The 27,106-nt window shown below is 53.1% G+C and overlaps 1 pseudogene; it reads left to right on the plus strand.

Annotated features, from left to right (window-relative positions):
• The first annotated feature begins 11,275 nt into the window (after positions 1 to 11,275).
• LOC138843580 (oligosaccharyltransferase complex subunit OSTC-like) overlaps positions 11,276 to 27,106 on the plus strand; it is an 81,126-nt pseudogene continuing 65,295 nt past the window's right edge.

Here is a 27,106-nt window from a genome sequence, read left to right on the forward strand (position 1 = left end):
TCTGGGAGTCAGCAACACTCCTCTATGAGAAAGCAGGTAGCAGTTGGAGGAGGAAGAAGTTGAGTTCATCCAGGTGCCCAGGGAGGGCCTGCCGGATGCAGTGGTGCCTCGAGGAGGGTCAGGGGCCTGAACAGGGAGCCATGTGGACAACCACAGGAGAAGGGCCCATGGCTCTAGACCAGGACACATCATGGCACCTAACCTGTCTCGCTTCCGAGCCTCGTGTCCCCTCCTGTCCAGGTTAGAAGGTTGTTCGCATATCTGGTTCATGTCTCTGCGACGACTCCTAGAAGCTGCCGTGCTCAGAAACCATGAGGCCACGTCCCTGTGAAACTGTGGCCGCCTAGGGCCCTGCAGCGATGAGCCCTCAAGGCCATCCATGTTTGTGGATGTGAGTCAGCAAGCAGAAGCCGCTAACACACTGTGCAAGCAGATTTTGTTTGGATTGGTACTATTAAGGTTTGCCAGACTCATGAGGCTGACCCACCTCCGTCATTTTCCTTTTCTTTTTTCTTTTTTCAAGAGTTATTTATTTACTTGAAAGTCAGAGTTACACAGAGAGAGGAGAGGCAGAGAGAGAAAGAGTCTTCCATCTGATGGTTCACTCCCCTGTTGGCCGCAACGGCTGAAGCTGCACAGACCTGAAGCCAGGAGCTAGGAGCTTCCTCCAGGTCTCCCAAGTGGGTGCAGAGGTCCAAGCACTTGGGCCATCTTCCACTGCTTTCCCAGGCCACAGCAGAGAGCTGGATTAGAAGTGGAGCAGCTGGGACTCTATCTGGCACCCATATGGGATGCTGGCACTGCAGGCCAGGGCATTAACCCGCTGTGCCACAGTGCCGGCCCCTTCCTTTTCTTTTTCTTACTACGAATCATCGCTGTGACTACATATGTGAGAGCACAAAACAGTGGCCTTGGGAGCTCCCAGCTTCCCCTAGCCCTCTCTCCAAGCCAATCCATTGCCTTCCAGAGGGTGGATAATTACGTGTCATTAGGTCTAGCATTGTAGGGAAACCTGTGCTCTGTGGCTCATGCACCCTGTCCGGTCCTTGGAGCCTATGTGAGGTCCAGGTCCCCCTGCTCCGCACCGGCCTCGAGACCAGGCCAGGGTCCATGCAGCTCCAGTTGTAGGAAGGTCCTTCTGCTAAAGGAGAGCTTGTTTCCTCCTGTGAGGGCTCCCCCTGCCTGAAGTCCCGCCCCGAGGAATCAGCCCTTTGAATCAAACACTGATCTCTATCAACCTCAATCTTCACCATAGCTCTTGCCACCACCTGACTCCTACTCATCATAATTTGCTTCTGCCTCGTTGGTCTCCCGCTCTGGGGTGTGCCTGGCGTGAGCACACAGGCTGCCCTTCCTATCGGAGAAAGATGATCCCAGGCCGCTGGAACTGTGCTGGCTCGGGTTTGGCTTCAAGGCGGAGGAAACAGGGATGTCCCGAGCCTGAATCAGACCAAAATGGGCTCCAAGGGCAGCAAAGGGTGAATTGGTCATGCACCAAAGGACTCATATAACCCCGGATATAACTGGACACAAATTCACCTCCGGGGAGCCTGTGGGATTGCTTTCCATGTGTTCTTCATCGGACAGGGCTACAGGAAGCTCTGAGCTCCCAGGGCCCACTGTTTGGCATGCTCACAGACGCTGCTCGCGATGATGATGGACAGTTAGGGGAGAAGAAGCTCCAGCCAACAGCGTGTGATGAAGAAAGGTTTGAACCTGACAAGCGATCGTACTATGGACGACAGCCTCCGTCACCTCTGTTTCCCTGGCCCTGGATGAGATGCCTGGTTCAGACTTTCTCTGATGTTTCCTGGCGGTTCCAAAACCACTGTGGTTTGAGGACTTGGCGCTGAAGTGCGAGCACTCCTGGCTGTGTGAGGCTTACACCGCCAGGGGGCGCTGCGTCTTCAGAAGCAGAAGTTCTCCTCCTCCCCACCCCCGCCGTGGTGTCCACGCTGGGTAACAGTACTAGTACCGGCACCCACCGTTTTGTGATGATGAGAAACACGGAAGCCACATCACAAAGCCGGCACAAACCTTGTCCGGACCAGCACGGCTCCTTGAACACGATGCCTCCTCCCAGGACAAGGCAAACACCCACGCCCTTGGACATCTATTTCCAAATCCCTTTCTTTAGGGGCCCCCGTGTGGCACAGCAGGGTAAGCCACCACCTGTGATGCCAACATCCCTCATGGGTGCTGGTTTGAAACCCGGCTGCTCTACTTCCGATCCAGCTCCCTGCTACTGTGCCTGGGAAAGCAGCAAAGATGGCCCCATGTGGGAGACCCAGAAGAAGCTCCTGGCTTCATCCTGGCCCAGTTGTGGCCATTTGAGGAGTGAAGCAGCAGATGGAATATGCTGTGTGTTTCTCTTCTCTCTCTAGTTCCGCCTTTCAAGTAAATGAAAAATAAAACAAATCCCTTTCCCCAGAGACTGCACCCATGTCTCTTGGGTTCTTTGGTCTCCTAGCCGATGGGTTGCCCTTTTAACTTCACAAGTACTCAGTGTGGAGTCCCTGCTCCAGTTCTATAAATTCACACTCCCTGCTGTTGCACCCTCATGAGTCTGGGCAAGCATTAGTGATAACAACCAAAGCTAATTCTACTTGCATCATGTGTCATTGGCTTCCACGTGGTTTCAGTTAAATCTGACTCAAGTCAACAAACACTGGTGACATCATGGTGGAGCCCTCGCAGGTCACAGGGGTCAGTGGGCCACAACCTCGTGGCTTTTGTGCACACGCAGAGAAACAGAATCTACAAACAACTATAGTACAGGTAGAAAGGGACACACAGCTCAGGAGGGGATGAGACAAGCACCCCGCCCCCAAGGACCTGAGCTGTCCACTCCCTGTGCTAACCCTGCCTGCATTGTGCCCTGATCACCTGGAATTGTCCCCACAGCTCTTGCCACCACCTGGCCCCCACTCCTCGTAATTCGCTTCCGCCTCATCTGCCTCCTGCTCTGGGGTGTCTACACCACAAGCACACAGGCTACCTAGGACATCAGCAGGGACCTGCGGGGAGCCTCTGCTGTGCTGACTGGGGAAGGCCCAGCCTCTTGGCAGGGACCTGCTGTGCTTCTTACAATGCAATCGGTCCAGACCTTGAGATGAGTGATGGGGCTGGAGCGTTCCAAAGCCAAGACAAGGATCAGCCTGGGACCAGATAATGGCCTCCAGGGAAGGTGTCCTAAGGCAGGAGGCATTCTCAGAGCCTCCTAGGGGACAGCTGGAGCCCTCTCCCAGCTCTAAGGGAGGGGTGTGGGCAGCACAGCCCTCCTCCCTGCAGCCTTGCAGCCCCTCAGGACCACACCAGGCAGCAAGAACTGTGGGCCAGCACTGTGCTCAAGCCCTCCCTGTCTAGCAACCCTGGGAGCAAGGTGCCTCCTGCAGACGAGACAAGTCAGAGAAAGGGAGGGACTTGTCCACGGCAGGAGGCTGGAGCCCAGCTCCTGAGATGGCACGAGCGTGCTGTGAAGCCGTGGCCTAGCCCTATGTGTGCAGCAACACAGGACTTGGAGGTGGAGGAGGGGGCGGGAGACACCTGCCCCTAACCAGCAGCCTGTAGCCCTCCCTCACCGCTGGGTTCTGAGTCACCTCCCAGGTCTTCATTTTAATTCAACACAAGGGACCCAGCAGCGACTCAGTGCAAGCTGCAAACACTCTTCCTCTAGATGCATGAAGCCCAGGGAGTGAGACACTGATGGAGACCCCCGGTGTGAGACACTGAGGGTCCTAAGTTCCCCCTGCAGGTGCTAAGTGAGCCCTCTGTTTATCCTGGCTGGAGTGCCCACTAGCTCTGGCACTCCGGGAAAGTGACTTCCTGTCGATGATCCCGGTGTTTCCTTCTCTGGAACAATTAGCAAAACCAACATGGCAGCTGCTTCATAAATATCCCTTCCCAACGATAATTTTCCTGGTCTGATTCCACCAGTAAAGGCTGCAAACTACTTAATGACCAACATTAGGAAAATGACCCCATGACCTGACAGTTTCAGAACACTTACTTGTGTGGTATGAAATCATGAAAAATCACTTCGGAATATGAACAGCAATACTATAGTAAAAAAAAAAAAAACAGTAATGACACAAAAATTGTATCTGCAACTTGGTTGAGAAACAAATCCTAAAGGGAATGTTCTAAACTAGTGTTTATCAAAATCAGCAAGTTGTCCCACTGGGACATACTGCTGTTCCCAGACAACAGAAAGTCTGCACCTTTGCCCAGAGAAAAGTCTCTTAGTGGGAGCCTCCGGATGGTGGCTGGCACTGTGGAAGTCTCGTGGAGTCCAAGCTTTGCAAAGGGTCATTTCGGGAGTGCACACCCACAGCCTGGTGGCAGACCCGCCAATCATGCCTCTGGATTCAATCCTGGAAATTTGTCCTATTCCCCCAGGGAGCTCGGCTATAGCCCTTTCTCCCTTGTGCCTGTCGTCCCCACCACCTGCCAAGAGAGTCAAGGTCAACCCTGTGTGCACCCTGGTGCCTCCACAGAGATGCTCATCTGCCCATCGACTTCAGTCTTGGTGGTGGGCCTCAAAGAGCCCCTGTGGCCCAGCTCCAGCCCCCTCGGCTGCAGCCCCAGCTTAGTTGCACTGCTAAAAGGACCAGTGGGATACCTCCCCATATCTCCCACCCTGTATCTCCCAGCCCAGGAGAACCCCCGCCTCCTGACAAGTGCACTGGGAAGGTTCTCAGTCTGTGCCCAAGCCCCTCCCCTTGCACTCACTCTAAGGCCCCCCCATCACTGCAGTCAGGGGACTGTCCCATCTATGCAGGGATCTCCTGGAAGACAAACCCATGTGGGCTACAAGCTAAGCTTCCAGGCTCTGGTCCCTGGCTACCTTTCCCACACAGCCCTTGTTCCCTACCTGGGACTCCCCATGTCCTTCCAAGCCAAGGTGCTGTGCCAGCCTTGCAGGACTCTTATAGTGCATCTGGGCCTACTTAGGATGCCTCCTGTGCTCACCTGGCTCTGGAATCAGACTTCCAGACAGGCCTGGTAAAGAAAGACAGGCATAAACCAAGGGGACCGCAAAGAGAGAAGTCAGTACTCAGCTCCACAACAAGCGGACACTGATGCATGTGTGCAAGTGTCAAGAACAGTCAGGTAGGAGCTGGCGCTGTGGCGCAACTGGTTAAAGTCCTGGCCTGCAGAGCCAGCATCGCATAGGGGCACCAGTTCGAGTCCCGGCTGCTCCTCTTCCGATCCAGCTCTCTGCTATGGCCTGGGAAAACAGTAGAAGATGGCCCAAGGACCTGCACCCACATGGGAGACCTGGAAGAAGCTCCTGGCTCCTGGCTTTGGATCAACTCAGCTTTGACCATTACGGTCATTTGGGGAGTGAACCAGCGAATGGACCTGCCTCTCTCTGTAACTCTGTTTTTCAAATAAATAAAATACATCTTAAAAAGAAAGAAAGAAAGAAAGAAAGAAAGAAAGAAAGAACAAGCAGAGAAACACTCCCACATCAAACAGACAAAATTAGATGCCACAGCTCACCTCAGTGGGATGGAGATATGCGACCTCTCTGATATAGAATCAAAGGGGCCATTTTAAGAAACTCCCTCAAGAAAACAATGAAAAGGAATGAAGAAAACTTACGAGATTTATGGGATAACATCAGAAATGCACAAGATTTTAGCGATAAAGAGGGATGAGAGAAAGACAAAGGTATAGAAAGCTTATTTTTAAAATGATGGCAGGAAACTTTCCATATATGGGGAGAGATGTGACCTTTCATCAAGAGGGAGCTCAAAGGTCACACCAGTGAGATTTTGTCCGAATCAAACTACCCCAAGACATCATATAAGTGAACTGTCAGGAAGAGAGGGGAGGGGTATAATACAGCAAGAAAAAGAAGCAAACAGAATATAAAGGACTTTCAGCATAGATGGCCCCAGACTTCTCAGTACAAACCAGGAGGCCAGCAGACGGTGGAATGATGTATTCCAAGTGCAGATAGAAAAACATTGTCGATCAAGGATAGGGTGCCCAGCAAACCTGTCCTTCAGAAACAAAAGGGAGATAGAGACGTCACCAGATAAAGACTAGGAGAGTTCATCCCCACCAGGCCTGCCTTAAAGAAATGCTAACCAGGGCTCTCCCAGCTGAAAGACAAGGATGCTCATGAGTAGCACAAAGACACCTGCAGCTGTCAGACCCACTGCAGAAGTGTACGCTCTACACCTGAGACCCCAGTGTCACACAGGAGCGCTGACAGGACGCTGCTCAGCTTCCAATCCAGCTCTCTGCTAATGCGTCTAGGAAAGCAGCAGAAAATGGGCCAAGTGTTTGGGTCCCAGCACACACGCGGGAGGCCCAGGCTCCTGGCTTCTGACTGGCCCAACCCTGGCCATTGCAGGTATTTAGGGAATGACCATCAGATGGCTGATCTCTCTCTCTCTCTCTCTTTCTCTCTCTCTTCCCCCTTCCCCTTCCTTCTTTCCCCCTCCCTCCCCCTTCTCTACATAACTCTGCCTTACAAATATATAAACAAATCTTTAAAAGAAAAAGTAGTATATATTAAAATTCACAATATCTTTAGTGCGAAGGGTAAAAGGCAAAACCATTAAAATAAAAATAACTATGATAATTTGCTAAGTGATACGCAATGTGAAATTGTGGCATCAAAAGTTCAGAATGAGACAAGAGAGGGCAGAGAGCCTTTGCAGTGTGGTATAGTAGTTTTAACACAATCAAGGTTGTTATCTGCTTAAAACTGCTCATTAGAACTCTACGGCATTCTTTGTAAGCCTCACAGTAACCACAGAGCAAAAACCTATCATTGACACGCTAAAAATACAAAGAAGCGATCCAAGCATAGCACTAGGGAAAATTACTTAAGCATAGGGAAAACACGACGGGAGAAAGGAAAAAAGGACACACAAAACCGCCAGAAAACAATTTTTAAATGGCAGTATTAAGTCTTTACCTACACACAATGATACTGAATGTAAATGAAATATTTTCCAGTGAGAAGTCCTACAGCAGTCGACTAGGTTTTTAGAAAACTGACCGTGCGCTACCCGTGAGGGGCTTAGGTAAGCTGTAATGACACACGCACAGTGGACGGGAGGACGGAGGGGCGGGTGTCTGCCCAGTGCTTAAGCCACCCCACGCATGCCCACAACCCATATCAGAGTACCTGCCGTGAGTCCCGGCTTCTCCACCAGGATTCCGCTTCCTGCTAGCGTGCTCCCTGGGTGGCACAGGGTGATGGCTCAAGCGCTCGCCTCCCATCACCCGCGTGGAAGACAGGTGGAGTTCCAGGCTCTGGCTTCTGCTTGACCCAGCTCTGCTGTTGAAGGCATTTAGGGAATGAACCAGCAGACGGAAGATCTCTCTGTGCCCGTCTCTCTTCTCATCTCTCCGTCTTTCAAATAAAATGAAAAAGAAGTGTAAATATAATTAATTAGTGACTTAACTGTGAGAATCCAAACTCTGAGACTTTTAGAAGAAAACATAGGGGAAAGTTTCATGACCCTGGTCTGGGCAGGAAGTTAGGTGGTGCGACCTCAAAAAGCATAGGCAATAAACCTAGAAGTAGACAAATGAGACTGCAACAAACACAGCAAAGGAACAGTCAACAGAGTAAATGGACAGGTAGCAGCATGGGAAACGACATTCGCGAACCACATCTGCTGAGGGGTTACATTCCCAATTATGTAAGGGACTCAACAGCACACACAGAAATAACTCTGTTTAAACATAGGTGAAAGAGCTGAGTATACGTTTCTTCAGAAGGGAACACACCAAGGGCCAGGAGTCATATGGAAAGATGCTCAATATCACTAGTCACTAGAGACATGCAAATCAAACACATGATGGAGAGCACTTCACATCTGTTCAAATGGCTACTGTCAAAAAGACAAAAGACAGCATGTGCTGGCAGAGAAAGGAGACTCTGATGCATTGTTGGTAGGAATGTAAATTAGCATAGGCACTGTGGGAAACAGTATGGAGAGTCCTTGAGAAAATTAAAAACTAGCAGTACCATATGATTCAGAAATCTCACTACCAGGTATGTAGCCAAAGGAAATGAAATCAGTAGGCAGACAAGCGCTCTGCTCTTTTATCACGGTCGTCACAATAGCCAAGAACTGGGTGAATAGAAGTGTCCGTGGACAGAGGAATGGATAAAGAACATGCAGGGTCTATGCAGACTACTGATCAGCGTGGAAAGGATGAGATCCTGCCCGTGTGTGGGACAGGAGAATGCTATGGTGAGTAAGACAAGCCAGGCACTGGCCAGCGCCGTGGCTCACTTGGTTAATCCTCCACCTGTGGTGCTGGCATCCCATATGGGCGTTGGGTTCTAGTCCTGGTTGCTTCTCTTCTAGTACAGCTCTCTGCTGTGGCCAGGAAGGCAGTGGAGGATGGCCTGAGTATTTGGGCGCCTGCACCTGCATGGGAGACCAGGAGGAAGCACCTGGCTCCTGGCTTCAGCTCAGTGCAGCGCACCGGCAGTGGCAGCCATTTGGGGTGGGGGGGACCTGTGGGGAGCAAACCGGACTAGACTGAGTTACTGGAATTAAGACTTATTCTATGCATCTGCTCTCCCACAATGTGGCGTTGGGAGAGAAGTAAACAGCTTCCGCACAGCTGCCTCCAGTTCAACTGATAAACTGTAGGACTTGCTCCTGATTGGAGAGCAGCGTGCTCGGCGTGTGGGCAGCCGAGTTAGGATTGGCGGAGGAGGACTATAAAGGAGGAGAGAGACGGCATTCACCAGGAACATCTATGGGGAACATCTAAGGGGAACACCTGTGCAGCCCCCGAGAAAGCCGGCCGGCGGTGTGCCGCTCCCCTGCGGAAGTGGGGAATGTGGCCAGGGGGAACTGCCCTTCCACGGAGGTGGAAGGGATAGTAGCCAACCCGGGAAGAACCAGCAGCAAACCCGGGGAGGGCTGAGCAGACGAAAGAACAGCGCAGGGTCCTGTGTCGTTCCTCCACGAAGAGGGGGAGCGACAGGGACCAATGGAAGAAGACCTTTCTCTCTGTCTCTCTCACTAACTCTGCCTGTCAAAAAATATATATATATATATACATATTAAAAAAAAAAGACAAGCCAGGCACAGAGAGATAGGATCAGCTGATGGGGAGTCTAAAGCAGTTGGTCTTCTAAAAGTTGGGAGTGGAATAGTGATCGCCAGGGGCCCAGAATGACAGGAAGGAGGAGAGGATGGGGTGAGGTTGATGCACAGGCGCAATGTTAGAGCAGGAGAGGTGTTCGTTCCACTGTAGGGTGACTATGTTAACAATAATATATTGGTATGTCCAAAACACAAAGAAAGGATCGGGAATAGCCTCCACCACACAAAAATGCTCAGCACCTAGGGTGACCAACACAAGAGTCACCCTGACTGGACATTTCAGGACACAGCTATGCATTGCAACATCGCCTTGTGTCCTGTTAGCACGTCTCATACAAAAATGGACCCCAACTTTAAGGCAGCGTGGATAGTGCCAGGGCACGGTCTCATGCTGTCTGGGTATTCCACAGGAGCATGCGTTTCTGCATAACCAGACCAGGCACTGCATACAAAGCTGCCTTTCTTTCTGCTTTCTAATCTTACGGGCTTTAGCAAGAGGGGTTAGCCTAGAAGTGGAGAAATGAGGGAGAAAGAGGGAAGGGAGGAGGAGACCCCAGGTCCATCAGCACGTTGTAAACATCTGCTCTGTGCAGGCCCTGTGTAGGCAGTTGATTGTCACAGCCTGGTGGAATCTCAAAGAACTCAGCATTGCTGGGCAGAGAAGGCCAGGGAAGGGCATGTTCAAAGGCTCTGGGGTGTGAAGCAGGGAGCTGGGCCTGTGGGGGAGAGGAGAGGATGTGGTTGAGAGGTGAGCAGGCTAGAAATGCCTGGGGGTTGGGGGTGTGGCAGCGTGAACAGGGGTTTAGCCCATACAGAAGGGTTTGCCATTTAAGTGCTACTGGTGTATTAAAGCTAGACAGTGTTGTCACCTGTGTAGTTTCTTTTGTATCCATCTCCACACTGAGCCATTCAATGGTTCCAACCCCACTAACCACACCTACCTGCCTCTAACCTGCCTCCACTGCCCACCAGGATTGAAGCAGCCAGGTTGGTAACAGGGGGCAGAGTGGAAGACCCCCATCCTCACCGGTGAGAGTGTACAGTGGACTGGCTGGACTGGGGTGCCAAGTTCAGCCATGGCGAGGTCCTGGAGGCAGATGGCTTTGCAATTCCATTGCTGGGATACCCATCTTCCAGGGCAGGTTCCTGGGCTCTGCCTGGGAGGGCACTGAGGGGGCGGCTCCGCCCGCACGGTTAGTAAAAGGCGCAGCCTATGTGGCGCCATCCATACCTCACTCGCCAACTTAGGCTCTGGCCTGCAAGCTTCGGTCCTGAGCCCCAAGGCCCAAGTACCAGTGGTGTCAGCTCCACCCCTACCCTAATAGGATTCCCTGCTTCTACTTCCCTGCCCCGCCCCCAGGGCAAAGTTTTAAAAGGATCTGTTCCTGAACAGGTGGCTCTCTCTCTTACTCTCTCTTTTCCTTCTTTGCCCCTACCTCTGCTCTGTCAGGTTTTCCCCGCCAACGAACCCCTCCCCTTGCTCTGGTGTTTGGTGGCAGCCTTCCACGCACCGCCCTCAACAAAGGCGCAGACCCTGGCTTCCCAGGAGCAGGCACAGTCTCCTTTCCGGGTCCCTCCTTGGAGAGCTGGCCACCTGGTGAAGCCTTGCTCTTGCTTAAGGGACTCTGAGGATGTCCACAGCTGGCTCTCCCAGCCCGCAGGGCACGCCTCCTAGGGGACCCTCAGAGGCAGCGGGCATGGACAGACCTCACTGCGCCTTGTCCCCTCCTTTAGCCCTAGGAGCGCAGGGCTGGTTGATCCAGGTCCCGCCGCGCTCCGGAGAAAGCCCTAGGCGGTCACAGAATCCTAAGCCCTCAAGGTATAAGGGAGAAAACTTGCCCACAGGGAGACAGGCTCTGCCAAGGCCACAGACGCGGTCTGGTGGCAGACAGGGGGCTGTTTGGTTTCGAGTCCCGGTCTGGGAATAGCGAGGTGCAGTGTCTCTCCGAATACCTTCATGGTTACCTTTTTATTGAGTGCCTACTATGTGCCAGGGAGGGCTGGGGTTTTCCGGGCTAAGGAGCCAGATTGGGCGGGTGGCCAGGGCATCGAAGGGTTAAATTCCGAGCTCACCACGGGGGTGGGGGTAGTGGAGTTTCCCCTAGGAAGAGCCTCCTCCCTCCGGAAACCCGGGCGGGCGCGGAGGGCTTGGGCAGGGCTGCCCTGCTGGCGCGCAGCCTCCCCCGCGCCGCGCAGCCCCCTCGCGCCCCGGGAGCAGCAGCTCTTGGGTTACAACAAAAGGGGGCTGGAGGCCGGGCCTGCGGCGGGGGCCGCCTGCGGGGAAGGGGGTGGGCCTGGGGAGGGGTTTGCCGCCCCGCTCCGGTTAAAAGTCCGCGGGCGACTGGAGCGCACGGCTTCCTCCCCTCGGGGCTCGCCTTGGCCAGCTCGCTGAGAACTCTGCTTGGCGGCTGCTCTCCGACCCTGGGCTCAGCGGCGACCAGCGCAGATCGAGGCCAGCGTGGAGAGCGCAACCCGGCCCAGCCACAGCCACCCCGGACACCTGCTGCCAAGTAAGGGCGCTTCCCGCGCCGGGCTTCCCGAGGCGGTTCGTGGGAAGGCGGGCACCGGTGCGCGGGTCTCCAAGTTCCGCACCCCGCCGCCTCTCGGCCGTGCTTGGGGTTCTAGGGGGAGCGCAGCGGCGGGAGAGGACGTGCAAGCCGACGGGGCCCCACTCCGGCCTGGGCGGCCCCACCCAGCCCTACTTAATCGGGACCAGGGAGCTGGGTTCTCCCCTTCCTCGCCTTGGAGCCTCGGTGCACACCGGGTCCCTTGAGGGTGCAACATGGAGCCAGGGGTGCTGGGGGCTGCGCCCCTGGACAGATTCTGAATTTGGGGGGTGTGGAGCGCGGGAGCCGGGGTTGCCCACGGAGCTGTGGCTTTGGGGACTGGGAGCGCGCGGGGTTTGGACGCGTCGGGGTAAGGGGCTCTAGGAGGAGAGGTGCGGTCCGCACGCCGAAGACGCGTTCTCAAGTCAACCCTGGTGTGTCCGGGCACCTGGGACCCTGTCCCGCTGTTATTCCCCGTAAGGCCCTGGAGTCAGAAGGAACCAGCGCCGGCGAACCTCTTGCGGTGCGCGCTGGGTCGCCCGGGTACAGTTTATTCTGGTCTTACGCAGCGACCCCGTGCCTGTAACTTTTACGCAGGCGCTTAACCCACTGCGCCCCTCTCCCCAGCCAAAGTCTGTGAGCTCCAGGTGCCGCTGTCGTGAGTGCCGGAACAGTGATTGGCTGAAAGCAAAGCGGTCCCTTCCTTCTCCATTGCCATGCACTCCGCCCCAAAAAAACCCAGCGAGAGTGCGGGGTGGAGAGGCGGCGGCGGGGGGCGGAGGAGACCAAGCTGGAGTCCCAAGGGAGCTGTATTGACGGGCAGAAACCTGGCCGCAATGAGCTGCAGTCCTGACACTGCGGAGATCTTAAAATCGGTCCACTCATTGCCTTGTGCACGGGAGGAACACTACAGAAGGTCAAAGCCAGGGGTTAGCGTGTATGGGATTCGAACCCAGGTCCATCAGGCCAGGCCCCTCCTCAACACCCACAGCTGGCCCGTGTGCCCTGGACTCCGGAGCTCGCTTGCCATCCTTGGGGGCTTTTTGTAGTTATTTATGTTGTATTGTGTTATGGGGCCAATGAGTGACTCACTGGGGTCTGGGGTCGGGGGTCCCTAGTACCTGCCCATGGGGTGACAAAGTGCACACACCCCAGGGCTCCTGGCGGCTCTCAGGGCCCCTCCCTCCCCTGGGGATTAGGTCTGAGAGGGCCTCTCTGTGTATGCATCTGCTTCTTTCCCTGTGACTCACTTAGTCATTGAGTGAAGAAGCCAAATATGGAACTGGAGTCTGCAGAGAGAGCAAGCTTTGGTGGCTGGCTGGACTCTGGGTGCTTCCCAGGCGGGGCTCCTTCAAGTCACTGACGTTTATCTCCTTCCCGCCCCCTACTCCAACACCCTCCCTCCTTCCTTTCCTGGTCTCTCTTGGCCCCTTCCCAAGTCCTTGTCCTCTGACCTGTGGGTGACCAGAGTGGAGTGGCCTGGTACCAGGGGGGAGCAGATTTTCCATGCTCTGGACATGCTCATCTGTGGAGCTCATGTCCCAGAAAATGCTGTATCATTTATTTAAAATATTTCTTAATCCCAACACAATTTCAGAAGTGTGCACCCAAGTTGACAGAAGGGATAATAAGGTACTTAAAAATGTTTGTGAAAAGTGGAATGAAGAGATACGTTAGTTTGGTACAAAAAAAAAATCGGAAATCTGCGTACAACGGGGTCTCCAAGAAGTTCATGAAATGCATATCATGAAAAACTGCATGGGTTTCAAATTTTTACACCAAGGCCTGTCTTTTGATTCCTTTCTCCAAAAATGTTTGAAGTGCCTTCCGCTGAGGTTCAGTGGTTCTGAACAAGTTGCCACATTTAACGTCATCTGTCCCTTGGCTGTGTGCTCATACCTTAAGGCAAATGCCAGGTGTGTCCTGTCATGCCTGCATATTTCGCTGTGACCACTATCTGGTGTCGTTGCTACATCTAAGAATTGAATCAGGATTCTTTGATATCATCTCTGTTCTTCAAATTCCCCGACCTTCCCCCCAGATGTTTTTTATACTTCATCTAGAAGGTCTGTTGATTTGTAGAAATTGTTGCATTCCTGTTGTTTTGTTTGCTCATTTGTTCGTTTAAGATTTATTTAAGTCAGAGAGCTCCAGCCAGAGTGGCCTGGAAGGGGACTAGGCTTCACTTTTTTTTTTTTTAATGAAACAGATAGATATTTATTTATTTATAAGGCAGAGTTACAGAGAGGTAGAGGCAGAGGTGGAGAGAATGAGAGAGCTCTTCCATACACTGGTTTACTCCCCATATGGCTGCAACGGCCAGAGATGAGTTGATCCCAAGCCAGGAGCCAGGAGCTTGTTCCAGGTCTCCCACGTGAGTGCAGGGACCCAAGCCCTTGGGCCTTCTTCCACTGCTTCCCCAGGCCATAGCAGGGAGCTGGACTGGAAGAGGAGTAACCAGGACACGAACAAGCTCCCATATGGGATGTTAGTGCCACAGGTGGAGGCTTAGCCCACTGTGCCATAGCACTGGCCCCATTAAACCACTTTTCTTTCCACTAAAGCCTTTGATTCCTACAATGTCCCACTCAAGAGTGAGGTGGGTATTGCTGAATTCATTTATGGCTGAGGAAGGAAGCAAACAAATAAGCTGTCTCGATGGCCCAGCTAGTGACCAATGGAGCCAGGATCTAAGCCAGCTCCTTGTTCCTGGACAGCAGTGGTTTTAGCTTGCCCTCTGTGATGCTCATGGAATAGCAGCTGCTCCCTGAAGACTTCCTCTTGGCTCGGCCTTCCTCCTGAGCGGGTCACTTCCCATACACCTGCTGTCAGAATTCCCTGGGTCACTGTTGAGTAGTTGGACATTTGGTGCTTGGGATAAATGAGCTGCGAGGTCGAGAAGCCTGGCTTGCTTCCTCCACTTACTGCAAAACCGTGAGAAAGCCATCCACCCATCTGGGGCATCTGAAGGAGGGAGCATTATCCATTCCCCTTCTGTAGTGCAGGTCTCAAAGTTGCATGGGGCAGGCTTTTAACCTGGCATTGAAGATGCCTGTGGCCCAGTCCTGGGCTGCTTGTGGGCATTTGGATTAGGAGAGTAAACCAGTTGGATAGGAGATATCTGTCTCCATCTTTCTCTCTCTCTCAGCTCCCTCCCAAACACATAAATAAGTAGGACGAGACAAACGACTGTACCTGGAATTCCTACAAGATACAAAGTCCCCAGAGGGAAACCTGGTGGGGATGAATCATCACCCCTGTGGGGGCACTGCCTGGGTGATCTGCACACCAGTGTCCCCCGAATCCAAGACAGAGAAAGGGAGCAGAGGCACAGGGTTCCCATGGAAGTCCTTGGTTTAGGGAACAACTCTGTTTATTCCGCCATTGACAATGGGGGCCTCCAAGAGTTTGGGGGAGAGTGGAATCAAAAGTCAATGGATGCGCATTTTCCAGATCCCTTGGGGACCCCTGCATTGCACAGCACCAGAGCCTTTTGCTTTTGGCATCTGCCCGGTATAGGTTTCTTTGCTTTTGAGATGGGGTGATCAGGAGCAACTTTTACAACTTGTTAGGGAAACTCCCTGGCTCAGAACCTCCCTCCTTGGCAGACTGCTTGGGAAAGGGAATCTGGTGCTGCTGTGTTTGTTGAGCTGGAGTAGGGAGTGACCAGACCTCCCACAAACAGCCAGGCAGGGGCGGGAAGCGGGTGCACGGGTCCCCTTGCTGACCTGCAAGAACTCAGAAAGGACAAAGCATTCACCTTGGCCAGCAGCCTGTCTCCCTGGGGCTGCAATGTCTGGATGGTTGCCACTGCAGTTGCAAAAGCAGCACTGCTCCCTTCTGGGGCAGCCTGGGGAGCCTTGGGAGGAAGGGCTTCTGCCTCCCAGGGGCTGCGGGGGCTTCAAGAAATGCAGCCTGTAATGAGCATGGTTCATCTCCCTCTGGAGAAAGCCTGTGTGGCAGTCCCACCCCACCTCAGCTGAAGCCGCCGGAGCCGCCTGCTCCCAGGCCCATAGAACCAGCAGACCTGGAAGTCGTGGGCTACAACAGATGGAAGGGACAAGCAGAGTCCCACAGAGACGCCACAGCAGCTGCGGTCTGTGCGAGAACTTCAACAGTCTATGGACAACTGGAAAGAGACTTAAATTAGCTTTATTTTGCTGCGAAACATTTCATAGTTTTCTTCTTAACATGCATATTCCATGAACTTTTTGAAGACCCCTTGTGTGCACAGATCTCAGAATGTTTTGCACCCAAATAAGCTTTTTGCATTTTGTCTTCCTCACTGAGCTTTTGTAAGTCCTCCCCTCCTCCAACCGAATCTTCTGTCTCCAGCCTTGTCTGGGGTGAAGCGAGGGCTGGAAACTGCTCATCCTGCTAACTGCACAGGTGTGCTCCTGCCGTGGAATGTGGTGCGTGTATTTCCTCATCCAGGACATACCACCTGGTCAGGAGCGCTGGCTGCTCTTCTCCCCCGGCCTGGCTCGGAAAATTCGCTGAGCCCCAGGACCACTCGCTGAGCTCCAGGACCACTCTCTCAGGACAGCCGCTTGCAGGAGGGTGATGCAGCACAATGATGACAGCATAGATGAGATTTCGGCCCAGAGTTTCCAGCAATTGCTTGCACTTCCCTTGGCAGGAATAATGATAGCGGGAAAGTTGTGGGCAGGGGGTGGGGTGGGATAAGGATGTCAGAGCAAGAACTAATCAGCAGATAATGAGGATGCAGTTAGGATCACAGTCTGTAAATTCCGCCCAGAGCTGTCGATCCCGTCCTTGGGAGACCTGTAGCGTCATGGTTTGTTACGGCGCTCTGTGCGAGTGGCAGCGTGCGCTCTTGCTTTTTGGTTGCTGGGAACCATGTCAGACAAGCAGACGCAGCTGGCCTGCAGACGGCCTGCGGCCACAGCTCCCCAAGATCCCCCTCGATGACTTGCCAGCGTGCTGTGGAGAGGGCGTGCCACAGAATCCTGCTGCTCGCCTGTGGCGTGTGCACCTATGACTTCAGCCACTGTGTGACTCGTGAACAGCTGCATGCATGGTTTCTTTATCATCCTCTTTGAACCTGGATCTGCCACCTTCTCCCAGCCCCAGCCCCAGCCCTCCTGCAGCCTTGTCCTGCCCTACCCCTGGGTAAACACCCCACAGCTTTTCAGAGTGCCTGTGTGATTCCAAGATCCAGTAAGAAGATGTTTGCCTAGATATATTTCTAAAGCAAATGCAAAGATAAAATTGAATAAAATACATTTTTAAAGCAAACCTTTTTTTTTCAAAGAATAATAATAGCTAAAAAAACACAGATCCTAAGTGCATACTTGGACAGACTTTCTTGGGTCACTTTTTAAAAAATTTGGCAAAATATGCACAATGTACAGCTCTACCAGTTGAATTGTTTTTAAGTGTTCATTCACATTGTTGTATAATATCACCACCATCTAGCCTCAGAAGTTTTTCTTCTTCCAAAATGGAAACCTTGTACCTGTTAAGTAGTGGTTACAATTTTTATTTATTCATTGTATTTGAAAACCAGAGAGGCAGAGAGAAACAAAGAGGTCTTCTGGTTCCGTCCCCAGATGCCCAGCACAGCCAGGCAGCCAAGAGCCCCCAGGTCCATCCGGGTCTCCCAGCTGGGTGGCAGGGACCCAGGTTCCTGAGCCACTACCTGCTGCCTTCCAGAGTGCACATTAACAGGAAGCTGGAGCTGGGAACAGAGCCAAGACTTAAAGCTAGGCACTCAGCCATAGGAGGCGGGTGTCTCGAGGGGCATCTTAACTGCTAAGGCAAATGCCCACCCCTCGTTAAACACTGACTTCCCATCTCACCCTCCCCCCAACTCTTGGCCACCACTGCTCTACTTCCTATCTCTGTGAGCTTGACCACACTAGGTGTATCCTGTAAAGAGAATCCCTTTGTGTGTGGCTTACTTCACTTAGTATAATGTCTTTAAGGGTCGGACCATGTTGTAGCATCTGTCAGATTGTCTTCCTGGTGTCATGCCCTTGAATGAGTATGGCACGTATGTTTATCCATTCATCCATTGAGAAACATCTAGGGTATTTCCACCTTTTGGCTACGGGCAACAATGCTGTCTTGAATGTTGATGTACAAAATACCTGTGATGGGTGAACTCTGACCAAGGGAACGTGACCTTGCAGCTACCACCTAGACCAAGAACAGAGCATTAGCAAGCCTGCATGGACTTGAGGGTAAAGCAGGTGGCTTCAGACGCATTCTGTGCCCACCTACAGCTGTCCAACCTATACCTCCAAAGCTTACCATTGATTATTCACTTTCTATACCCTGAAGGGGTTTGGAAGAGTTGTTTGGAAAGCAAATTTCTAATCCAGAGGCCACCAGGTTCATTTAGCATTTCCAGGGAAGGCAGGACAACATCCGTGAGACTGGCACTTGGAGCTGTCTTGGATGTTACCGCCAGCTGTTGTGCTCCCAGGCTCGCCTGGGCCAAGGAGGGCTCAGAACCACCTCGAGAGCACCTGCCTGCTCTTTGGTCACAAGGCCAAAGCCCTTCATGAAAGAACTGGCCATTTCTCACTTTCCTGCCCCTTCTCCTTCCCTTCCTATCCAGTCTTCACTGTCCTGATTTAGTAGAGGCTCTGTGTGCCAGCTATCCTGCCAGGCACGGCAGGAGACAGAGAAGTGAGTAAGACATGCCATTTGACTTGTGTGTTTCAAAATAAATCTTCAGTCCAGAGTGATATGCTGATGCCTGGCAGCTAAGCCCACCATGCCCACCTGCGGCTAACAGCAGCCTTCAAAAGCAGCCCAAGAAATTGTGGACTCCTATGTGGCTCAGCTGCAGGGATGACCTCCGTCAGAACACAATTTCAGTGACTGTGCTCTGCACAGTTGGTTTTGTGCCCATCATCAGCTCTTAGACAGTCTTCCTTTGGAACTGCCTTCAGTTCAGTGCTCTGTGTGGCAGCATTCCACTCCACATGTTCTCAACTCCGACATCAGTGGAACCCCCGTGGGGTCTCTATTCTCTTTTGGTGGCACTTGGTCGACTCTCACATCGACAGTCCTTGGGGTGTCTTCTCCTTCCCAGCAGCTCTCAGAGCTGTGCCCACCTCTGCACTCTTTGTGGCCATTTGTGGCCGTCATTGCCCCCGAGTCACAATGTTATGCCGTGGTCATGTCACCCCATGGTCAGTTTGGCCTGGGGGTTTGCAGTTGTCTTCCCCATGCAAAACCATCCTGTGCAGTCATCAGGGTGATCTTTCCAGAGCAGGGGTCAGTAGCCTTTTTCTGCCAAAGGCCACCTGGCCATGTCTTAGATTTTATTACCATGTGGTCTCTGGTGCCGCTGGCCAACTCTGCCGTGTCAGTGCTAAAGCAAACCCAGACAACATGAAAGGAATAAACAGGACTGTGTTCTAGCAGAACTCCTCTTAGGAAAGCTTCACTTGCAGATTCAGCCCCCAAGGACTGTAGTTGGCTGACTGTTGCTGCAAATCATGGACCTGCCCACATCACCCTCTTGCTCACACTCGTGCTCCTCCCCAGCACGGGGAAGCCTCACACCTCTGAATGTGACATACAGAGTCCCTCGTGGGTCCCAGGCTGGCATCTGCAGCCTCACTTCTGCCACTTCTCCTTGAGGTATCCACTGCCCCAGCCCTTCCACTGCTCGTTTGGCAATCCTGAGCCACCCCCAAAAGCCCCTGTGTGAATTCAGACCTGCTGCCTGGAATGGTGGCCCCCCCCCGCCCCTGCCCCCATCCAAGCCTATCAAACTCCTGCTTCCCTTCAAAACATGCTCAGGTTGTTAGCCACCTACAGCTTTCCCTGATCCTCGTGCCCAGCTGGATTCACTGCCTTCCCACTTCTGTCTGTGGACCCTGTCTCTTAGTACGTTAGTGTGCTTCTGTCTCTTAGTACGTCCGGAAGGATCCTATAAACTCCTTAAGGGCAGGACCTGCTCAGATTTATCTTGGTCTCAGTGCCTAATACAGTGCTTATCATGTGACAGATGCTTAATAAATAAATACAACTAAGCTCAAGTGCTACATAAGTAGGGTTTTAAAAGTTAATTAATTGGGGGCCAGTGCTGTGGCGTAATGCCTGCAGGGCTGACATCCCATATGGGCACCAGTTCAACTCCCAGCTGCTCCACTTCCAATCCAGCTCTCTGCTGTGGTCTGGTAAAGCAGTAGAAGATGGCCCAAGTCCTTGGGCCCCTGCGCCCCTGTGGGAGACCCAGAAGAAGCTCCTGGCTCCTGGTTTCAGACAGGTGCAGCTCCAACCAATTGGCGAGTGAACCAGTGGTTGGAAGACCTCTCTCTCTCTCTCACTCCCTCTGCCTCTCCTTCTCTCTGTATTAACTCTGACTTTCAAATAAACAAATAATTTTTTTAAAGTTAATTAAATTGAAAGGGAGAGAGACGGAGAGAGCTCTTTCGTCCATTGATTCACTCCTCAAATGTCCCTAACAGCCAGGACTGGACCAGGCCAACGCTGGGAGCCAAGAACTCCAACTGGGTCTCCCACATGGGTGATGGGGGCCCAAGTATTTGAGCCATCATCCTCTGTCGTGTATCCTCCTGGTATGAAATGCTGTCTCGTGGTCATTTTCATTTTCATCTGTCTAGTGATTACTGATACTGAGTGGCTTTTTGTGTGCTTGCTATCCACTGGTGTATTTTCCCTGCAGGAGTGTCTGTTTTTTACTTGGCTATTTTTATTATTGAATTGCCAGCATTTCTATGTATTTTGGGTACTGGATCCTTATCAGGTACACAGATAACAAATGTTTTCTTCCATTCCGTGGCTTATTGTTTTTCTTTCATGAGAGTGTGTTTATTTTTTTTTTCTTCTCCAGTTTGATTCACATTTACTCAGCATCTATTCTGTGCTGGTCACAGGGGATCCAGCAATGCAAAGATATAGACACCCTCCCTCCTGGGGGTTCAGTGGTCCCAGTAGGGAGCTAGACATGCCAACAGAAGATGATAAAGCGGTAGACTAAGCACACTAAGTCACCCCCATCAGTGCTGCCTTGGTTCATGAGGCATCTCAATAGTATCTTTTTAAAAAAGGAAAATGTCTTTTTAAATATATTTCTCTTTATTTGAAAGGAAGAGACACAGACAGACACAGAGATCTTCCGTTCACTCCCCAAAAGTGCACGACAGCCAAGGCCGGGCAAGGCCAGAGCCAGGAGCCCAGAACTCAGTCCAGGTCCCCAAATGAGTGGCAGGGACCCGGGTACTTGAAGCATCACCCCTGCCTCCCAGGGTGCTTACTAGCAGACAGCCAGAACCCAGAGCAGACCAGGACTCTGACACAGGACGCTCACCTTCCAGGCAGCATCGCGCTGCTGTGCCGAGTGCCCACTCCTTGACACTATCTTCCATACACACAAGTTTTTAATTTGCGTAAGGTCCAACTTGCATGTTTTTCCTTTGTTACCTGTGCTTGTGGCGTCTTATCTAAGAAATCCTAGCCAGAGCCAAGACCATGAAGATCTGCCCCTGTGCTCTCTTTAGTTTTAGCTTTCACACTGAGGTCCTTGGTCGTTTTGGATTAATCCGTGTAAATGGTATAGGGCCAGGGTGCAGCCTCATTCTTTTGCATGTGCCTGCTCAGTTATTCCAGCTCTGTTCCTTCAAAGAACATTCTTTCCCCCACTGGCCAATGTTGGCGTCCTCATCCGCATCAACTGACCTTGGACGCGAGGGTTTATTTCAGGACTCCCAGCTCTGCTCCACTGATCTCTGTGTTTCTCCTGATGTCCGATCCATATGGTCTTGATTCGCAGTGCATGCTGAGACCAGGACGTATGAATCCTCTTACTTTTTGTCTTGGCTGTTTTGGATCCCTTGCAATTCCACATGTGAGTTAGAATCACTCAGCTAGCCGGCACTGTGGCTCAGTAGGCTAATCCTCCGTCTTGCAGCACCGGCACACTGGGTTCTAGTCCCGGTCAGGGAGCCGGATTCTGTCTCGGTTGCCCCTCTTCCAGGCCAGCTCTCTGCTGTGGCCTGGGAGTGCGGTGGAGGATGTCCCAAGTGCTTGGGCCCTGCATCCCATGGGAGACCAGGAGAAGCACCTGGCTCCTGCCATCGGATCAGCGCAGTGCGCCGGCCACAGTGCGCTGGCCACGGCGGCCATTGGAGGGTGAACCAATGGCAAAGGAAGACCTTTCTCTGTCTCTCTCTCACTGTCCACTCTGCCTGTTAAAAAAAAAAAAAAAAAGAATCACTCAGCTTGTCAATTTCCTCAAAGAAACAGGCTGGGATTCAAATAGGGATTGGGTTAAGTCTTATGCTCTGTTTATTTAAGCAATGTCTTCTAGTTTTCAGAGCTTGCATTTTCCATTAATTTTATTAACTTTACCCCTACATGTTGTTCCCTGTTTTTGCTGCTACTGTAAATTGGATTGCTTTTTTAACTTCATTTTTAGGATTCTTCACTGAAGGCGTATAGAAACATAGTTCACTGTTGTGCATCCGTCTTGTATCCTGTAACACTCCTTCTCAGTTCTAACAGTCTGTAGTAGATTCCTTGAGCTTTCTTGCATACGTATGTGAGTCTGTTCTCAAACAAGGTGTGTTTCCAAGGTGCGTGTGTGGTGTAAGAACAGGAAATGGGAAGTGCAGAGGTAGGGTGTGTGAAGCAGGTGGGCTCACCTGCGCACAGGTCAGGGTGGCCAGAGCTCGGGTGGGGGGGGCAGGTGGAAGCTGTGTGTGCTGCGGAGCATCCTGCCGCTCAGAAGTGACGTGAGACCCGTGCTGGTGACACGGATCAACTCCAGCAGCAGCTGGGAAAGCCTGCCTCCCCGGATGAGCAACAACGTGTGGGTCTCTGCAGATGTCACTACTGTGTAGATGCCGTCATGTTGATGGTGACCCAAGTCCAGCTGGCAGGGTGCAGCCGAGCCAGGCCAGCTTTGGTGATGTGGCAGCTGGCGCCTGCTGCTTTTGCTCACGGGGCTTCTGGGTGGGAGCCTGGGCTGTAAGGGACAGCAGAATCCCAGATCTTGCACGCTTAACAAATTTCGGAGCCACGCTCTTGCTCCACCCTCCCCGCCCCCTCCCATAGCCAGACGTTTCCAGACATGCTGAGGATGTGACCGTGGCCTCTGTGCCAGCTGCGCCTGCTCTTGCTGGGCCTTCTGAGTTTGGCTGTCGTGTGATGAGCAAAGACCTGAAGAGTGGATTTGCTTGGCTGAGTGCTTGGCGGGGCCACTTCTGGAGATACAAAGGCGTCCAAAGCCATGGTGAGTGCTGCGGTGACACGTGAGCCCTGCCCGGGGCACAAGGCCAGCTTTGCAGCTCAGACACCAAGCTCAGGACGTGCCTCCCTGGCCCCTTTGTTGGATCATCACTTAGACTGGTTTGTGCATCTCCATCAGCTCCCACCCGTTGTCGGAGTGCCTGCCTGCCTGCCTGCCTACCTCGGGGTCTGGGCTGGACCAAGCCTCTGCACCCCTCCTCCAGGAGCCCCGGCCCTGGACCCCCCAGGGAGAGGACTCCCCGCCCAGTTTGCATGCCTTTCCGCACCTTGTTCCTGGCTTCTGCACTCCCCTGCCTGCTTGGTGAGGACTTTAGCATCCCCCTCAACGTGGCGTGGAAACTCAGGCCCGTGTGACTAGGGATGGCCAGTTCTGAGCCCAGTGTGTCTGAGACTGTGTGGGGTGGTGAGATCCTGTCACCCCCATGGCCGCTTAAGAGCAGTCACTTGTGTGAGACCTCTTTTGCGTTTTGCCCAGGTGATTGCTGACTGTCATAGCTACGACGCAGTCAGCGTGAGTGGTGAACCAGGCACGTACTGGGTACTTTACACTTCCTCCCAGGTCCTCTTCTGACTGCAGGAGGCAGATTTGAACCTGAGACCACTCCCTGCACTGGTTCTTGTTCTTTTGTATATTGTGTTATCCCTGTGGCAATCCAGATAGGAGGCGAGGGGTTGGAGCCTGTTTGCCTTGGTCAGTTTCCCCGTGGTGGTTAAGCAGGTTGTGCACTTCTGGGTCCCCTTCTGTCTGTCCAGACGAGATGTGCCTCTTGTGGTCGAGATCCGTTTGGCCTTTGCCTGCTGATCCAGTCCAGGGGGCTGGCTGTCTGGGCACATTTCAAAGTGTTTGAAATTCTACCTTCAGCCTCCTCAGGAAGAGCCTGGTCAGAATGAGATTCCAGCCACAGCCAGCGCTGGACTGCGGGAACCCCGATTGGTCACAACAAATTATGCCAACAAAGGTTTCTTTTTAGAGGCTGAAAAATGTTCAGCTTTGTGTGCCTACCTTCTCGCCACCTCCCTGTGCCCTGACCATTCCTGCTGCTGTGCGGCCAGAAATAGATGAGACTGGGGTGGAATCCTTGGCCGGGGGCCAGAGAGAGCAGCTCTGGCCAACGCGGGCGTGAAAATCTCCATTCTTGTCTGGGTGGCTCAGAGAGGCACTCTCACCCCACCGCTTCCCTCGTCTTGTGGGCATGCCTGCTTCACCCAGGACAGCCTCCCTCCACTTAAACACAGGCACTGAGTCTGTTGCAAATGTTTAAAATTCCACGACGCCAGACTTTTATTGGTTGCAGTCACTGCCAAGTGTTTTTCAACATTGCCCTGCCAGCAGCAGCCCTATCTGTCCACCTCTCTGGGGGCTCCAGGGGGTGGAGCCGGAAAGGGAAGGGTCTCAAGAGAGACTTCCTGGAACTCTGAGCACTTCTCAGCATGGGAGCTGGATCCCTTATCCCCACCTGCTGCCCCACCGGGGGGTAGATGCGCAGGTTGCCCTCAGCGGTGGCTTGGCAGAGAAAAGAGCTCCATGTTCCTCTCTGTATACTAAGGAGGTGGTGGGTGCTCCGTGCCCAAATATGGACCCCTTTCCCCAGGTGATTGTGGGAGAGCTGGACAGTAGTGGGCAGTTCGGGCCATGCCCTGGGTGCTTCCATTCCCTGGGAGCCCTCTACCTGTGGCCAGGGCTCACCGGCTGGCCAGCCCACCAGAGAAGAGGCACTGAGGTGATCTATTTTCCCAAATGAAAGTAGGTTGCAGCATCTGGAGAGCAAAGGGGTGTCTGTGCAGAGGGCAGAACAAGATTATTTGAAGTTATGCTCCTCCGGGCCAGCCTGGGAGCCTGGTTCCTGGCCTGGGTGCTACACACGCAGCCGTCTGAGCAGAGCTCGCTGGTTGCTTTTGAGATGAGATGAGATTATCACATGGAGGAGTCAGCAGCATTCTGATTGGCTTTGGAGGAAATCGATCAATGAATGGTGTGTACTTAGCTCGGAAGAGTGTGCATCGGTCGGTCCATTGGGTGGCAGTTTGGAGAAGAGAAGGGACAGTTCAGGAGAGGCCAGGGAGAAACCGCCATGCAGAGGAAGTAGGGGCTGGAGTTGGGCCAGCAAAAGCCCTACCCTGATTGGGCGGGTCCGATCTGTAGGGCAGTCTGGTGACACCATGGGGCGGGGCTGGCAGTGTCCAGCCTGACTCTGCCATGGCCCCGAGTGGTTCCTTTGTGTCCTCTGCCATGCTGGGTGGTCAGTGCCAGGAATCTCCCTGCTTCATCCCCCTGAGGCCACTGCTCAGGCCCTGGTCACTCATTCATTCCCTGGATACATTTCAGGCCCTGGTCATTCATTCATTCATTGGATGCATTTAATTGCACTGAGCCCTCCCCCAGGCCAGCAGAGGAAGGAGGTGATGCAATGGTCAGCCTTGGTCAGCTGGAGCTTGCCACCCTGCAGTGGAGAAATGTCATGAGTCATCATCCCGTTACCATGGTGATGTTGCTATGAAGAGAACCACCAGATCCACCAGCAGGCTGTCTGGCAGTTGGTCTGGCCGGGCCTAGGGTTTGCCTGGCGTGTGGTTTCCACATCCCAGCCAGGACTGGGGGAGCTTCGGGGTCAGAGGGACCGGCTGCAGGAGCCAGTGTCCCCCCATCCCCCAGGCCTCCAGCCAGGGGCAGGGCTCACCCCTGCTCCACAGAAGCAGCCTCTGTCGCCTCCCCCGGGGCTTCTAGGTCGGAAAATGAAGCAGAGAGCGTGCAGTTTTCCAGCCGCGCTGCGGAGCTCTTGATTTAAGCAGGAGGGCGCAGACAGGCTGCCGGTTTTTTCCCCGGGTGGTGTCTGTGTGACCTCAGCTCTCCACGCACCTCCCCTCCACACCATCCTCAGTCTCAGCTCCTCCGCCCCTGCCAGTTCCCAGCACGGATGGTGGGGGAACAGAAACCGTCTAAATGCCGTCTGGTCCAGCTGCATTCCTAGACCATGTTAAACTCTGAATTCCTGATTTGATCATCAAAAGGGGGTAATTGCAGTGTAATCGGCTTCTTCTGCATCATGCCTCATGCTGTCCAGACAGTAGCCAGCTCACTAAGCCTTCTGAACAAATGCGGCTCAGGAACTATTGGTATCAGATCTCAAGGGACCGAGAGGGGGGTGTTAAATAGCTCAGAGGACAAGAGAACGCCTGGACACAGTTGCCCAAGTAGTGCCTTTGTGCAAAATCTGGGGCCAGAGAGCCCAGCATCTCTAACTAAGCCAGCCTATCACTGGGTGGAAGAAAGCTCGTCCCAGGAGTGTTTGAGGACCTACTGTGTGTCTGGCACGAGAAGCTGTGGGCAACACACTGATGCAGGAGGCACAGTTCTTCCCTTGAAGGGGAGCTCACAGACCATACTGGGAAGAGAAATATTAGACAAGATAGTCAGCGTCAGCCAAGGACTAAGTGAGAAACTCGGGCAGCAGATGCTGGAGGGAAACAATGAAAAAAAATAGGAAATCAGATCTAAGTGGGTGGGGAATGTGGGGGCCGGGAGAGGGCTTTGGGGAGAAGGTAGTGCTGTCTCTTCCTCTCTGAGCCAGGAGGCTGTGGCGACAAGGGACCTGTCCATCTGCTTGCCCTGTCCGTCTCAGGTCCCACACAATGCCTGGGACGGATGACACTCAACAGTATTTGTGAATGAACGGATGAGATCATCCCCGAGGGTCAGCAGGATGCTGATAGGTAAAGAGAAGGGAAGAGAGAATTGCAGAGGGTGGATGGAGCCGTAGCCTCCAGGGGGCGCTACAGTCTGAGCAGGGCGTGTCAGTGCGCCGTGGTTAAAGTGGATGAGCGTGTCGGTGGACTGGATCTGAGACGGCAGCCCGGGGCTCCGTGCTGCCATGAGATTGCCATGCCCGTTTTCTACTCCCCCAGTTCTCCTTGTCCATCATCCCAGCCAGGCCACTGCAGCAGGGACGGAGAACTGATGGGAGGGCGGAGAGGCACTGCTGGGTCCCGGTGGGCTCCAAAAGTGAGGATGAGAGAGGGGAGTCAGAACTGCATGGCGGACCCGTGCTCGGCAAAAGGACGGGAGCCCCCCGGGACCCCAGGAGAGGAGGAAAGCCTGAGGCCGCATTTTGAGTGATCAGCTTGTCGAGCTCTGGAAGGTGCCACGGTGGCTGAGGGTCCCTATCTGGAAGGCCGGTCCTTTCCTGTTTATAAATAACTGCAGACGGA

This window comes from Oryctolagus cuniculus, chromosome 8 (assembly GCF_964237555.1).
Source record: "Oryctolagus cuniculus chromosome 8, mOryCun1.1, whole genome shotgun sequence".
In the NCBI taxonomy this organism is placed as follows: domain Eukaryota; kingdom Metazoa; phylum Chordata; class Mammalia; order Lagomorpha; family Leporidae; genus Oryctolagus; species Oryctolagus cuniculus.